At 55.8% G+C, this 16,669-nt stretch overlaps 2 protein-coding genes across 2 annotated transcripts in view; both read left to right on the forward strand.

Annotated features, from left to right (window-relative positions):
• LOC119099043 (tenascin-like) overlaps positions 1-16,669 on the forward strand; it is a 29,323-nt gene that overhangs the window by 11,767 nt on the left and 887 nt on the right. The gene's annotated exons all lie outside the window — the stretch shown is intronic.
• LOC119099045 (protein phosphatase 1 regulatory subunit 16A) overlaps positions 7,510-16,669 on the forward strand; it is a gene marked incomplete at its 3' end in the record, with an annotated part of 50,955 nt that continues 41,795 nt past the window's right edge. The window contains 1 exon segment of the mRNA XM_037222095.1: positions 7,510-7,743.

Genomic DNA, 16,669 nt, shown 5'->3' on the forward strand with positions numbered 1-16,669 from the left:
GTCCGAGGGCCTCTTTCACCGATTGAGGTTACCCCGGGACAAGCAGGTCTCTATTCCAGTCATGGACCGCCAGCACCGAACAGTCGGCTCCGTGTCGGGGGCCCCGGAGGCCCATTTGCTAAGGAAGGACACGGTTGGAACCCACAATTTGCTTTGGTCGAGACCCCTGACGCAATGGGGGTTTCGTTGACCTGCACTACCAAAAAGAGAGCCCAATGTTTGCAATGGGCCTCGAATTGGAACATTTGATGGTCAGGGACAGGTACGGGACAACTAAAGCCAGCGGCCTCTTGCGTTGTTTGAGGCCCTCTGGTAACTGAAGTGGAAATGAGAGTTAACGATGTGAGTCCACAACGCGACCATGGAAGGCCCTTTGTCAGTCCCGGTACTGAACGGAAAGCTCTCCATTCCATTTCAGCCAGGAGCCCGTTATGCGGAACTATAGTCTCTATGCCAATTATTGAACGCTTGCAACGCTAAGGGACCTTTTGCATCAATGAGAGACCCTGCGCCTATGTAGGGACGAAGGGTCGGGTCAGGGACCTCCGGTGTCGGGCAGGCGAATAATGTTTGATGTATCCCTCTAAGGGTTTCTGTATCGACCTTGGGATCCCGCCCCTGTGTTACCGGTATGACAGCCAGCAGGCCCCCACGCTGTAGCCGAATGGCCCTGAAGCCCCTGACCGGGAAATATAATGTGCCCCCTATTATTCAACCCCCTGGGTCCCTTGCCCGGAACAGTGAAGGGTTTCCTTGGTGTCAAATAGGTAGGACCACAATGAGGTTAACAATAAAAAAGCCAACACAAGCGAGGCGTCCATCCTTGTTTAGGATTAACTTGTGAAGCAAATTACGTGAAACAGTTTTGAGCCTGTGTGCTCACAACTCCAGGAGCAAGGACACCAATGGCCGGGGTTACAGTTCCCATGAGACGGAGCGGTGTTGGCCACTACAGCTAACACAGGGCCGTGGGCGCCTGGCGTCCGAGAACAGCCGTCGTAAAATAATGTTTCCAAAATTGTTTTGTCTTAATCTATTCGTACCGTGGAGAAATTGGACTGCGGCCTATAACTGACTTTTAGAATTTTGAGCTTATCCTGTGAAGAGATAAACGGCGACAGCAGTACGAAAACAGAGTTTCTATCTTTTCTCGTCTAGTTCTACCACTGGACTCCAGCACCGGTTCGCGGTGCTGTAAGTGCTAATACGTTTCTATTATAAATATAAGCAAAACTACATTCTGCAGAAACATCGTCGTTTTCGTCCACCAGCCAACCAACGCCCTGTGTTACACGCAGGACCGACGCCGCGCGGCCTTAAGAGACTGCAACGCCGGGCGTCCGTGTTTTGTTGAAGACTTGCAAGTGTGTGCGGCCAAAACTGTGGTATGTAATTCATCCACTTCTGTATTCTAAAAAAAACTGTGGTATGTAATTCATCCACTTCTGTATTCTAAACAAAAGCGATCATTCTGGGTTCAAAAGAGGTTGATGTGCATGCAAATTTACGGTCCCATTTCGCTCTAAGACCTACGTTCACGATGTTCCTGCACACCCAGAAAAATTCCGGTGGAGCCCCTGAGTGCTACCGGCTTAGAAAGAGTCCGCTAAAACATTGCGAAATGAATAGCACTGGTGGTTTGTTAATGCATTGATTTAATGCCTGTTTCCCTTAGTTTATTGACGTTTACTTTTAAGAAGGGCATGAAATCAAGTGAGCCAAATCCAGTGACATCTTTTTTTTTGGGGGGGGGGGCTTGTTCAGGGGGCCTTGCTCGGCTCTGTGGCCAACCCCAATCACCAAGACTCTGGCTACACCCCTGCGTGGGTAAGCTCATTGGGTACCGAGTACGCATACGTATGCAGGTATAGTCACTTCATTTTAAGGCACATCACGTGGTGGTTGCTCTGTCCTAATCCTACAAGGAAAAAGAACCCACATACAGCGCAGCGATACGCATACACGGGTAGATGAAGGGTTTCAGTCAATGAGTCAGCGATTTAAAACAGTCAAGAAAGCCTGACACTAGGGGGCGCGAACGGCCGCCGCAGACAGCCGGTTTCACACGGCAGCGGCGCGGTAGGGGAAGTGCTGCTGGGTGACGCCCAGTTGGACGCGTGGTAGATGTAGTGAGCCAACACCGCCCGCAACAGCCCAAGCTTGGCGTTGCGAAGACTCGGCGCGCGTTACGAAGAGAGCACGCAGTGCACTGGCAGATTCGGGGACGTGCAGTAACCTGTACACTTTCAGGCAGTCCCGGTGGCGCACAAGATCCGCGACACTACGCCAGCCGACGCCAGAACGGGTGCAATGCGATCGCTGCTGCGGACGCCACCCACTAGTATGGCTGCGAAGCGCATCACCCTTTGCACCCTGTCTAGGTGACACTCGGTCATTCCACCCTAGATGGACAGGCAGAAGAGGAGCTTATACAGCACCAAGCATGTTGCTCATTTGCATTTGCATCGAGCTCATTGAGCACACGGAAGCTGACTGAGCACCGAGTATGCGTGCGTAAGTATAATCGCATGGTAACCGAAGAGCCAGCTCAATTAGCTACGCTGCTTCAATCAACCTGCGTTGGCATGACATTGATATGATGGGTTTTCATTTTTCACACGTTCATTAGGAGACGGGTGAGGGTCGCTGTCCCTTCAGAGGCACAACAGCTTGGAATAGTGTCCCCAGACGTGAAGCTGGCTCGTACTTAGTGTTTATTGAAAAGAGCGGTGAAAGGAATTCTCAACAGAAGGGTATCTGTCTCAGCATATTTGGAGAAAGGTTGAAGACCATGTTTTTAAATGACGCGTGGAATCAGCATCAACAACAATTTGCATGAATTCGTTAGCATTGATATGTTTAACTGCATATGTTTTAAGCTGTATATGTATAAACCGCATATGCCGGCTGCATGATTGTTGACTGCTAAGCTGCGCGTGTCTTATTGGCGAAATTTTGGTATGTGGAGAACCTGCGTATAGCTGGGATGTGATGATCACATATATTGTGGACAAATATATCAAGCTTTGCCAAAGGGGAGGGCACAGCGTGAATAAAAGGCCCCTGACATTAAAATGGTTCACAAAATCGCTGGATGTGGTCCATTTATTATTGAGGACATGTTTTTCTTATATATATATATATATATATATATATATATATATATATATATATATATATATATATATTACAAAATTTTACTGTCTTTAACTGGAATAAATGTCAGACGCTACCGAGAGATCAATTCAGCCTTAAGTTTGCACTAAATATACTAACAAAATCATGCGTTGAATGACTGCATGGAATAAATTGCCAGCGTTCTTCATTTAACAATGGTCCAGTGGACTCTTAAACGGACAGAACTTATACATTTCGTCAGAATTGTTATCTGGTTGTAGGACCCCGCGAATGTAGATTAAATATAAAAATGGGTCGACAATTTGCATTAAAATTGGCAAGCCATGCTTGCCTGGATATGTTCAATATTTAGTCAGAATCGATTAGTGGCACAAATTATGTAACGCAGTTTTGAGCATCCGCGCTCGCATATCTTGGAAACAAAAACTCGACGCCAGGCTTTGCAGTTTCCATAGGCTGTGCAGGGTCTGCTTTGTGGCTAACGTAAAGCTGTGGCCAACAGGCGGACGAAAATGGTGCCGCTCTGAAAAAAATAGCTGTGAACGCTTTTGAACACCAAACCTTACATTTAGAGATACTCCGGGCGCATATTTCACCTTCACGGTTTTTAGATTGATGACAATAACGCATTGTCCTTTACAGCACCGCGAAGTGGTGCTGGAATCTGGCCGTGGAACTGGAAGAGTAAGGTAAAATCTTTACTTTCCGTGTTTCTATAACTGTTAGATTGTCCATAGGACATCCTTTAAGTTGTAAGAAAGTTTCGCCCAGTGTAATTTTTGACCTGCACGAATTAATGTTGAAAGACGTTGAGAAACATTTTTTACTATGGTCATTGTTGCGCGCTCGGGACCCGCCCCCTGGCGTTATTTGCAGTGGCCAACGCCGTTCGGTTTTGCGAAAAGTGCGATGAGAGCCATGGCTATCCTTGCTAACCGAGATTACGGGCATGCCGCTGGGGCTTTATGACGCACTCAGCTGCTGGAACTATATGGCGCCGCCGGCCTCTCACTCTGGCGGGAAGGGCGGGCACCGCGGGAATTGAACCCTGTACCTCTGGTTTCCCAGACGTGCCGTGGTTAAAGCAGGCGCGTTAACGCAGGCGCGTTAACCATTACACTTGCGGCACCCGGCGCGCACGCTCAAGCCTTTTGATGGTGTTGATTTCACTAGTCAATTCTGCAAATTAATGGAAGTGCTCAGGGAAGCATGGAATGGCCTTGCGCATTTTGAGCTCATTTCGTCCCACTCCATTCAACGCTAATGAGACCCCTTTCCGGTGCAGGGTCCCTCTTAAGTGCAACATTATGGGGCACATTGTTGTTCCCGTCCAAGGGCTGTGGAGCCATTCTGTCCAACCGCGGCGTGTTTTTCTGGCCGCCCTTCTGGTGACACAGGACGGTATCCCCTGGCCGATCCGGAGGGCCTTAAAGGGATTCATCACATCTCATTCGTCCGCTCCCTGACGTGGGAAGCCTTCTGACCCGCGCAATTGACCCCGGATCGACGCATAAACCGTCATTAACGCAACAAGATCCCTGTTCGCCGCAGGTGGCCAAATAATTGACACATAGACCCTAGCTGGGCTTGTCGGACCCATACTGGAATAGGGTTGGAGCGCCCACCGTTCGGTACTTGGGGGGGGGGGGGGGGCCTGACTGGCAAAGGACTGTTCTAATACCTCAGTTTGAGCACTCATAAGTTCTTATGTTTCCCTTGATTGTCAGAGGGCCCCGACTAACGCAAGAGACCCTCTGCCACTCCGGCTCCCCTCCCCGTTCCTGCTGAGCAAATCTTCCCTGACCGAATAGAGGCTTCTTATTGACACAGAATGGCCCGTTAGACACTGTAAGCCCCTAAACAATACAGGAGCCCGACCAATGTGAATTGCGTGCCCGGCCTTGTCCCTGCTTGAGGAATGGGCCCCCAGAGCTCAGAAAAACACGGAGCCCATTGCTCGTTGTCTGTGATGTCTGGTCGAAACAGATGAACGCTCTGTCTCAGCGGTCCCTATCGGTGCAAGAGACCATTTTACTAACATTTCAGATCACGGCCCTGTCCCAAATCCAGCCGTTCGGACAGCTCAGCCATCCTATCGGGCCCTTGATCTTTGATCTCGAGGGAAACTTCGACCTTTTTTCGGGCCCCCTCAAACACCGCTCCGACTCGGGGCCACTTGCCACCACAGGACCCCTGCTCGGCACTGTGACACCTAACCGACACAGGAGGTTTGGTTACACAGTGTGTCAGGTCACTGTGTCAGGGACCCCGGCCCCGTTTCCGCTACGTTGCAAAAGGACCACTGACTGCTATTTCAGGTCACTTCCTTGCGGGTCGCGATTCTCTACGTATCTACAACCAGTCCTTTGGGTCGTTATGTCCTCCAACTGGGCCTTTGATCGTCGGTTTCGGTGGGCCGCCCGAGCACCTCCGCGGGCCTCATCAAACACTGCTCTTGGTCGGCGCGGGGCGCCTTGCGAGCACAGGACCCTCTGTTAGAGACTGTAGGCTCAGACCAGAAGCTCCGACCAGTGCAAATCAATGGCACAGGCTTTGTAGCTGATGGGTAAGTGGGCCCTCAGGCCCATACCGACACGGAGCCGACTGTGCGGTACTGGTAGTGCCTGGCCAACATATAAGCCCATATCGACTCAGGGGGTTCCCTATCGGCGTAAAGGGCCTTCTGACCGTTATTTGAGGGTCCGTCTTCGCAGGTCGGGGCCCCTGAATAAGACTCTGACCTCCCCTTTATGCCCTTAGACCGTCCAGTCGGGCCCTTGATCGTCGGACCCATTGATCCCTAGGCTCTTCGGGTTCCTCGAATACTGCCTCCGGCCGACTTGGATCCCTTGACAACAGAGGGCCTCTGTTAGGCGCTGTGGGGCTCCGAGGAATGTAATTCGCTGGCTCCGGGTTTGCTATCTTGGGAAATGGGCCCTCAGGCGGCCCATGCCGCCTCGGAGCCAACTTTGAATTACTCGTGGAGTCTGGCCGAAATGTAGGCCCTTAACGACGAAGTGGGCCCATGGTCAGCGCGCAGGGCCCTCTGGCTGGCATTGGGGTGGCCGGCCCTGCGGGCCGTGGCCCCTGAATGAGGCCTCCGACTAGCTTTTCGATCCCTTCAGGCCCTCAAATCGGGCCCGTAATCGCAGGTACCGAGGGGTCCGAGGGCCCCTCAGAACCTAAGGGGGGAGGGGGCATGTGTCACCTGTGCCCCCTGCCTGAACTACTGCTTGAGAGGTCAGCAGTTCCGAACGGATATATTCCTTCGCTTGTGAGTATTTTGATGTTGACAACTTAAAAATCGGCCAGTATTTTTGTAATATGGAATCCCTCGTCATCTGAGTCTACGTATGACCTTGATAAGGTGATCTTGAGAAGTCAGTAGTCTTTATCGGACGCTAGTCTTTATAGGACGCAACTGGTGGATATCCTGTTGCTCAAAAAGTCCAAACCGGCCGTTATTATTTTTTGGCGATACGGAGTCACCCGTCGTTAGAGCCTGAGTTAAACCTGGAAGGGTAACCTCGAGAGGGCTGGGCTTTGACGGACGCTATTTCGCTCTGTGGTGAACATTCTGGTCCTTGGAAGTTAAAAATCGGCCGGTAATTTTTTGTTGATGTGCACTTCCCCGTCTACTGAGCCTGAGCTTGGCCTTGAATGGTAACCTCAAGAGGCCAGGTGTTCCCAACAGACGCTAGTTCTTACGCTTGTGAATATCTTCATGCTTGCAAAGTTAAAATCGGTCGGTAATTTTTGGGTGGCATGGAGTCTCCCGTCCTTTGATGTCGCTTGTCACCCTGAAGGGCACACGGTATTGCAAAATAGTCGTCATTTGCAAAGTGCTCGAGCCATATTTGGCCATACGGCGTGTTTTCAGAGAAATTGGAGCGCGTCGCTAAATAAATCGCTGCACAAATCGCCAACTTCACGAACATCTGTTTAGAAGGATACGTTAACGGCCAAGTGGCTTCGAATTGTGAAGGTTTGGTGGTGCTCACTCCCATAGGCTCGGAGCCTGGGGTCTAACCACAACTGTGGCCACATGTTAAGGAGACCCCGGAGTCTAAGGTTGTCAGCAAGGGTTGTTGGGGTTGCAACAGGTTTTGTCGGTCGTTTAGTCCCTACCTCCGGTTGATGATGTTGCTTATTGCAATGCAGGCACGGCACACACCACGACTGGGTAGCTATTTTTTAAAAACCTCTTGCCTTATGTTCAAAAAGGAAAGAAATCATCCCGCCACTCGCCCTGAAACCCAGCGTTTTATTACTTGTTTTCGCTCGGGCCACGAATTTTTTCTTGTAAACAAATTTATTCCACTGAAATAAACTTCTTCCTATGGGGCGCCCCAGTTATCTTGCACCCAACGCTATCTGCCTGCATATGTAGCTAGAAATTGGTGGAGGCGGTACTTTGCTGGTATTTGTTTTGCGTTTTATTGCGTTTATGCTTTGCTGGCGATAGGGATCGAATCCGTCCATTCATCAGCATCAATGGTTTATCAACCAAACTCACCTCCAAAGGCCTTTAACCTATTCATTTCCGGCGGTGTTTTCTCTCCAAGTTTTATGACTCAGTATCGTGCTATGCTGCACCCAGCAACGGTATGTACCTGCTTACCTCACTGCCCTTCCAGCTTTTCCGTGGGTCGTTGATGCTGTTTGGAAGGCCATTTACTGGTGGTCTGTTTTATTTCGATTGCAATTTCAAAAACAATTGGGAGCCTCATTGTCAGTTCATAACCTGCTCACTCATTGTCAGGGAACTGTATTGATCCTGCATGAAATATATGATTGCAGACTGTAGTGAATGGCAGCACCTAGGTATGTGATTACTTGTGTCATTGTATGAGGGTGTGGTGACATTGAAGGGAGAAGGGTCATCCTGCAAGGGAGAATGCATTGGACAAGTGATCACCACCCCATTTTAGTGATTTAAAATGGTGATTGAAATTGCAAGTGCCTTAATAGGGGTCTTTCATTTAAAAAACTAGCATCTATGTGAAATATGCATTGAAGTTCAGTGGGAGTTGTCATAATTTTGGCTTTGTCGCATACCAATGTTTGGCCAAAGACCAAAAAAGGCACTATACTACTAAAAATTGCAAATAATGCAATATTTTAACTGAATGTAATGAAACATCAATATTCATCCTATACTGAATATGATTTAGAATGATGATATTTTTCTGCATAAGTCATGCTAGCAAAACATGTAAACTTACAGCTCGCACTGTGCATGGCGGCAGCCTCTCTGATATACATGACTTGAGTGCTTTAAAGGCTGATTGTGGCTATAAATTGCTGATACAACTAACTAGTCCATTCAGTGTGACATGTTGCAGGTTTTTTCATTCTCAGCAACTTTGTTTTAACTGGTTACAGCAAAAATTGTCACACATGTTTGGAACCTAATGTGATAAGAAATGGTGGCTGAGGCATGCACTACAAAATACAGGATATGCAATGTCATGTACAACACTCATAGGTGCTGCTATATACAGCAATGCAATGTACTACATCAATGCTGTGGTCATTTGTGGTAGCAGTGATTTATGTTTGACAAAATTATAACCACCACCAGTGTTGGAATGCCAGATTCATTCACCACATACCAATTTGTAAAGGCACCTGTTATGTTTGGCTTTCATAATGTTCACTATTCTCAGCATATGTGCCTGTAATGTTCTGGTTTCATAATATTCACCATTCTCATGGTCGGTAGGATAGTTCCACAATATTCTTAGTTTTAAATTTTTGCATTTGACCAATCCAGCATGTAGCATCCTGTAGGATCAGGCAGCCTTCATCATGTATAGTCTGTTGTAAGATTGGGATTGGCATAGGGGGGTCTGTTGTAAGATTCAGTCTCACTCGGTCCACTACAGTTGGACTCAATAGCTCCAGCAGTATTTCAGTTGCGATCCGTCGCGACACGTGCGTCGTTCCCCAGCTGATGCTGATACAACACGCCTTGCGCCCGCGGCCGTCCCCTCGCCCGTCGTTCTCGCCAGCGCGCCATGGTCCGGCGGCGCCGGCGCCTGGCTTCGCGCCGTTATGCGACCCGCGGGCGCGGTTTTCCGCGGTGGCAGCGCCGTGGCGTCGCGCCTGATGAATGGGTCAGTTGCCGGCCTCCCACGCGATCGGGCGACGGTCGCCCCGTGTCGGCGCGACGGACGCCGACCGGTCAGGGTGGCGCCCTCTGTTGCGAGGGGCTAGAGGCACGCTGTGGGAGTGAACCCCCAGTCTTCGGACCACGGCCCCTGACCCACCGAGACTGGGGAAGCAGGGAGGAAGGGAACCACTTTTGATGTATCGGCATATGTGCTGCGACATTGCGCACGCAGTTTTTCTGCCGTCATTTCTGTGCAGCCCTCCTTGAACCGAGTATCCAGTGCAATACATTTCTGGTACGGCACTAAGGCCTACGAACTACGGTTTGCTCTGCCCAACTTACGCCTGATGAACAGGACATCTGCCGTATCCGGACATCAAGCTACCCCAGTCCACCAGGGCGGAGATCCGTCATTGTCCTTTGTGGTCCAGTGGTGCTGTTCTCTGTTCTGTACGGACTCATGCTTTCTGGACAGCCGCGATTCATGAAGCTTGATATCCCGCTGAAGCCATCGGGATTCTGGTCCGAGTACGTCGGGCTCGCGTCGAGCACCGCGGTAGTGGCTCGCATTGAATGGGGTTAAGCGGCTCTTTAGATATGATACGACGATGTGGTTCGCGTGACTTAAACACCGTCAGTTCCGTCAGCGGATGGCTGGGGGTGTCGTACTGCCGCAGATGCACGGATGAAAGCATCCGAGCGGACTAAAACCGGTTTAGACTCGTCATTGCCACCAGGCCTACCGTACCTTGAGGTCATTTCGTGAACTTGTCCCCTGCTGTGTCTAACGTTACCAAAGTTCCGTGCACCCTGGGGCGGGAGTTTTACACCAAGAGCAGCCTGATCCACGCGATAGGCCCATCAACCTGCTCAAGGCACTGCCGATGTTCCGAAAATGTGCGTCACATTAAGCTGGCTTCTCCGATACACCAGGAAGCTCTGCCAGCGTCTGTGAAAATGAACGCAAGGGGTGTTCTGTAAGCTGCGGTTGGAGCGGCTCGTCTCGTAATATCCAGGAAGCCCTAGCAGTCCGCCGTTCAGTCTCCCCCCCCCTCCCCCTCCTCCCCCCCACGCACACACCCCGCAGTGTGGTCCGACCCACGGATCACGAGGAAGTCCGTTGCGTCTCCACCGGTCATCAATTTCGCGCCGTGGCCCGCGGAGAAGCGCGCGTTCCTAGCGCGCGCACGACGCGTCCCTTCCGGCCGTGCGCCGCCCGGTGCACCGATCCGACGGCGGCGGCCGGCGCCAGGCCGTCGCGCACGGCGGCTATCGCGGGCGCCGTGTTTGTGCTGGCGGCCCAGCCATCGCCCGCTAATGAGCGACGGTCGTATCGGCCGGCGCACGGTCGGCACGTCCTCACGGGGCGGCTCCTCCCGCTGGCATCGGGGGCCGCCGTCCGCAGCCGGACCAGCCGGCGCTCGTCCGGCCCGGCGGCGGGCCAGGTCAGCCGCGGCGAGGGACGCCAGTGGGCGCCGGGCTGACTCGGTCAGCCGTCACCAGGGCCTTGCCGGGGTAACTGTCGAGCGGCCCGCACCGCCGCCGCTGCCGTCGTCCAGGAGCGCACCAGGTTGACGGGCGCCCGCCGGCTGGAACGGCTCGCGGTCGGCTCTGGTGCTCGTGTACCGTGTGGCACCCGCTGGCCAGACTCGGGGTGGCACGCCGGCGACGGCGCCGGCCGCGCGCGTCACGGTGCGACGCTGCCCTGACCCGGCGACCCGGTTCGGCTCGGGGTGGACTGACACGCCGGGCTGGAGCTGCGAGAGGCCGCCGGAAGGGGGCCCGGCGCCGTTCTTGGCAGCCGATGCGGATTGACCGGCGTTGCTGCTGGGTGTGTGTGGGGGGGGGGGGGGGGAGAGGGGGTGCGGCTCGGGGGACTCGTGGTAAGCGCTAATGAGAGGGACGCGAAGGGCCGTCGAGCTGGGCGGCGACGATGAGCGTCGCCGAGCAGCACTGAAGGCTGCGCGGCGCGTAGCCTTCCGCTGTCAGACGATCAGCGTCCCGGCCGTTGGAATTCTGACTCCAAGGTCGTCCCAGCAGTCGTGTTTACGGGATCGCGTTCCTGTTGCCGCCACCCATGGCTTGGAGCGAGGAGCACGCCGCCTGCTGTTACGGCGACATGCCGCCGCTGGGGTCAGTGTATTCTTTAGATGGGTCAGGATTCGCTCATGTCGAACCAAGGCGCCGTTCGCACATCCCTTTTTGTGAGTTCAGCGCGATTAAGTCAGTGGTCGCTGCTGCTCCGGTTGAGCTTAAAAGTGCATCGTCACACTGGTGCCGTCATGCAATCCTGTGGCCGCATGTCCATGCAGTGCTGGCAGATGCGGGCATTAAGGCGGCGTTTCATCCGTTGGTCTGTGGTGGTACGCGTGAGCTGGGCTGGCGGCCGTGCCGTCCCCGCGCGTGCGTGCCGATACAAAAACTAACACGAGGCGGTGGAACTCACGTGCGTAGGAGGGAGGGGAGGGTGTGTGTGTGATCCGTCCACTCTACGCGAAGCGTTACCACGAACTGTACGATTTCGCACGGAAAGAGTCGCTTAAAAACTGAGTTTGTTTCGCGCACTCTTGGGGCGTTTGCGTGCGTCTGACGGGAGTGGCCGCCTCGCCCGGCGGCCCCGGCCCGGTCCGGTCCGCCCCGCACTCCGCCGGTCTCCGCCGGAGTCGCTATCGGTGGAGCGAAAGTCCGCCGCAGATAATCGGCCAGGAGCGGGGCGCGATTAGCCGGCCCACTGGCCGGCGTGGCGTCGACCCGAGCACGCGGCGTCCGGGCTCCGCATCTGGGCCGGCGCGCTCCGAGTCGTGTCGACGGGCCGCACGCGTGGGAGAGCTCGCCCGCGACGCGCCCACGCGCCGTGCAGGCCCGCTCACGGCTGAGACCGGTGGGTGGCGCCGTGACGCAGTCTTCCTTAAGAGCGGGGTTCGCTCTACTTCGTGCTGCCGTCGGCCGTCTGCGTTGTGTGGCTCTGTGCAGTAACGTAGGAACAGGGAGAAGGCATTAACGTAGGTGAGACGCTGAGTTTTACCGATGTTAAAACGTTGGTAAAACTCAACGTCAGTCATGTGACGTTGCGTGATGAAAATGGTTTAATGGACAAAGAAACTTTGTACCCCGGTTCGATGTATAATGGAGTTACCTAAATGTCAAAGTGTGTTTGGCTAGGTTAAGTGTGGCGCACCAGCAGCCTTCACATGTAGGTTGCCGTCAACTGCGTTAGCAGCCGCGGCATAGCCTTGTGCTTCTCACACGAACGACGCCCCGGTAAACTGGGACGTCCGCTGCCAGGTCGTCGGCGGGCCCTCGATCCCCGTGTTGCCGCCGCCCGGTGCCGGCTGGCGGGGGGGGCGGCCCCCCCACCGGCCACTGACTCCCATAGCCACCGGCCACTGACCCGGCCCGGCCCGGGCCGGCGGAGCTCGGTGCTGGCGCAGCGGGCTGGGTGTGTGTGTGGGGGGGGGGGGGGGGGGGGCGCGGGCGAGCTGTTGCAAGTTTTTGAATGCTTACAGTCATGGTTTCCTAACCTATGGGCTACTTAGCGCCCCAGTCAAAATGCGTACACGATGTTAAATCGTTGCCAAATGACCGAAGCTGCCGGCGCGTTCGAAAGCCTCCGACGTAAAATCGTTTTAAACGTACTCAACATTCTCTTTCTACTGGATTATGGTGCGTTATGGGATGCAGCTCACCGTCAAACACGCGTTCATATGTCCGTCGTGTTAGATTGGGCGCAATGGGACCGGATGCGCATGGCATGGTGCTTTCTAACTGGCCGGCTGGCTCGTGACGCGGTGATCCGGCCGGCGGGAGGGTCGCGGCTGCGGTTCGCGCGGGCCCGGCCGGGGACCTCTAACGGCTTGGAGCCGGACCGACTCGTGAAAGGCTGGCGTCGGCTCAGGGCTGGCTGACTCATGGCTGCGGTCGGAAGGCGGACGGTGGACGGCCGAGCCTCCCGCTGCTGAGTCACGGGGCAGGTGCGGGCCGGCGGGTGGCCAAGCTCCCCTGTCGCGCCGATCGGCCGCTTGCTCCGGCCTGTGAACGCAGTGGTGGTCGGGTGCGTTCTCCCAGTGCTCGCAGTGGTGCGTTGGGTGCTCGGCTGGGCGTTCGGTCGCCCGGAGCTATGCTTGATGTGCTGGTGAGTACTTTGTTTCGTTGCCGGGTTTTTGACTCGACGTTCGTGTCCGCGGTGCGCGCCCCGAACACCTCGCAAACGCCCGAACTCGCTCCCGGTGATTGGGCGCGGGGTGTAGTTTGATAGGATTGGCAGTGTAAAAGAAGAATGGTGTTTTACATTAGTGAACGTCGCCAGTGTCGTCGCTGGTCTTTTAGGCCTGCGGGTAATTTCAGCTGCAGGTAATATCGCTATGGGCACTAGCACGCCCGCCATCCGCGTGAATATGACGCTTTGTTTCTCCGAGATGCGCCGTCGCCCTCACGCCAGTTTTTGTAGCACACCCGTCCGCCCGGCTCCCAATTGTGCACATGAAGAGCTCCTACGACGGACGCGTGCGCACCCCTCCGTCAGGGTGCGGATGAGTGCGAGGTCCCCAGCAGCTCGCTGTCGACACATTGCCGTGCCAAGGCCCCACGGTCGGCCCCCCGATCCCCGGTGCGCGTGGTTGTGACACGCGGCGGCAGCGGCGCCGGCCGATCATGGTAACTCGGCAGTCTACCTGGGGCGGTCCGCTCTCTGAGGGCCGGTCCCTCGACGCGCCTGTCCGTTGGCCGAGCAAATTTAGGTTCTAACTCCACCGTGACCTTAGTGGGGGCCGGGCTCGGTCGGCTGGCGGCCCGCCACGGTCAGCAAGTTAGGCGGCGGTACCCTCCTCTCGCGGTCTGTTGGGAGCCCGACCTGTGGAGCGTGCGGCCTCGAGCCGCGCGCGACACGGCCGTCCGCGTCTCGGCGGACGGGCCCCCGCGAAGCCGGGCTGACCACAGTCGTGAGGTCCCCGCGGGGCTGACCTTTCCCCTCGGCCGGCCCGGCCCGTGGCTGGCCGCTGAAGTGATGCTAACTGACCCAGCTCCCGTCTGCGGGCGGAAGGGCAAGATGTCATTGCTTTTTCTCGCGGCCTGACCTTCCTTTCGGGTGTATCGCCCGGGACGACAACTGCGTCGCCTCAGCGCGTGTGTCTGGCGGTGCGTGGGTGGGTACGTGGGGTGGGGGAGGGGACGTTTCCTGAGTCGCAATGTGCGCAAGCGGACGATGGGCTTCGCAAAAGGCTGCCGGATCTTAGACTGCTCCCCGCTGACTTTTTTGCCTGTTGTTTCGTGTGGTGATTATGGTCGGCCCATTCCGCGAGGCTCTTGTTTTTCACGGGGCTGTTTGTCCCATGTCTGCGTTCTGTTTGCGTTCTGGGAATGAAAATGGACCGAGACGGTTCCAGAAAAGTGTACCTACATATTGTTGGCGTGATCCTCTGCGACCCACAGTAGGGTTTCGTGTTGGAGTCATTGGCAACTACGGTACTCTTTCCGGCAAGGATCGGAGGAAAGCAAAAGCCTTTTCCGGCGGATTTCCGAGCTCAACCCCATTGGCTGTGTTCGGGAATGTAAAGCAGCGGTTCGTAATACCGCTTCGAGCCGTTTGTCCCATCATCCTTCCGTCTGGATTATTTCTGCTCATGATATTAGCAATATTTACTCACTAGCGCAGCCTTTTATTCATGAGTGTAACTCAGCAACAATGACATTTGGCTTTTGACCAGTTGAAGTGAGATGCGGGTGACATCCGAGTGATGAAGTCGTGTTGACATTTTCACAGAGCAAAGCTCATGACGCTCGTCAAAACTCCATGTTCATGTCTATTTCAGTGTCATGGATATGAGGATGCATACGTCTGTTGAATACCGCTAGTTCCGTAAGACTAGCGCATCGCGTGTTACTGTGGTGGCTTTACGAAACAGGCAAACGCAGGGAAGTCCGTGCCATTCTTATGCGCCAGCTTGGCGATACGCGCGGCAAATACACATACCAGTGTGACGTCGTTTCCCAAGTGCGTGGGTGACGCCCTCATCGCCTCGCCCACTTCCCACGTCATCAGCGCCATCGGGACCCGATCCGGTGCCCGCCGGGCCCCGCTCGGCGGCCGTAGGGGCCGAACAGTTCATTACGGGCCGGCGCCGCCGTCTCCGGCGCCGCCGCCACCGCCGCCCGCTAATGAACAATTAGCGAGCCTGAGGCGACGGCGGCTGAGACATCGATTGGTCGCCGCTGGCCGCCGGCGGTGCGGACTCGGTGTCGTGCTGCGCGGTCCAGCCCGAGGGCGCCGGTGGTCCGAACTGTTCGGACTCAGTGCCGTGCTGCGCGCTCCGACCCGAGGGCGCCGGTGGTCCGAACTGTCCGGACTCGGTGCCGTGCTGCGCGCTCCGACCTGAGGGCGCCGGTGGTCCGAACTGCCCGGACTCGGTGTCGTGCTGCGCGGTCCGGCCTGAGGACCGGCGGTTGCTGACCCGGAGTGGAAGGGGCGATTGATGGCTCAATCTCGCACCAGGCGCGGATCGACAGCGGCTCGCTCGGTTGGTGCGACGCAGCAGCTCCCCGTCCAGCATTCGTGAACGCCTCACCGGCTGCGACAGCGGCGATGCGGGCCCGTCGTATTGAGACCGGCCGCCGTCGGTGTCGCCGCTGCGGCGTCAGCGGCGCGGAGGATGAGGCGGCGGCAGCGATGGGAGCACGCGCGAGTCGGGTGGCCGGGGTGTTGCCACCCATCGGCTGAACCGGGTTGCGCCAGCCGTTGAGCGCCGCTGGGGTGGATTTGTGAGGTGCGGAAGGTGCGCACCGTGGGCTGTCCTCCTTGTCGGGTGACGACTCATGCTTCTCGTTTGCTTTCCGTCACGTTTTCAGGCCTTTGGTCATCCGGGCGGCTGCAAGTGGTTGACATTCCTCATCCTGCCGCTGACGTGTCGTTTTCTGTGGTCACCGGCCACTGACACCCCATCCCCCGGTGGTCGCCGGCCACTGACGCCCCATCCGCGATGGTCACCGGCCACTGACGCCCCATCCCCCGGTGGTCACCGGCCACTGACGCCCCATCCCCGATGGTCACCGGCCGCTGACGCCTCATCCCCGGTGGTCACCGGCCGCTGACGCCCCATCCCCCGGTGGTCACCGGCCACTGACACCCCATCCCCCGGTGCTCACCGGCCACTGACACCCCATCCCCCGGTGCTCACCGGTCACTGACGCCCCATCCCCGATGGTCACCGGCCGCTGACGCCTCATCCCCGGTGGTCACCGGGCGCTGACGCCCCATCCCCCGGTGGTCACCGGTCACTGACGCCCCATCCCATGGTGGTCAACGAGCATTGACGGTCCATCCCCCGGTGGTCACCGACCACTGACGCCCCATCCTCCGGTGGTCACCGGCAAATGACGTCCCATCCCCGATGGTAACCAGCCGCTGACGCCTCATACCCGGTG

Source organism: Pollicipes pollicipes, unplaced genomic scaffold (genome assembly GCF_011947565.3).
Source record: "Pollicipes pollicipes isolate AB1234 unplaced genomic scaffold, Ppol_2.1 Scaffold_4740;HRSCAF=5597_pilon_pilon_pilon, whole genome shotgun sequence".
NCBI lineage: Eukaryota > Metazoa > Arthropoda > Thecostraca > Pollicipedomorpha > Pollicipedidae > Pollicipes > Pollicipes pollicipes.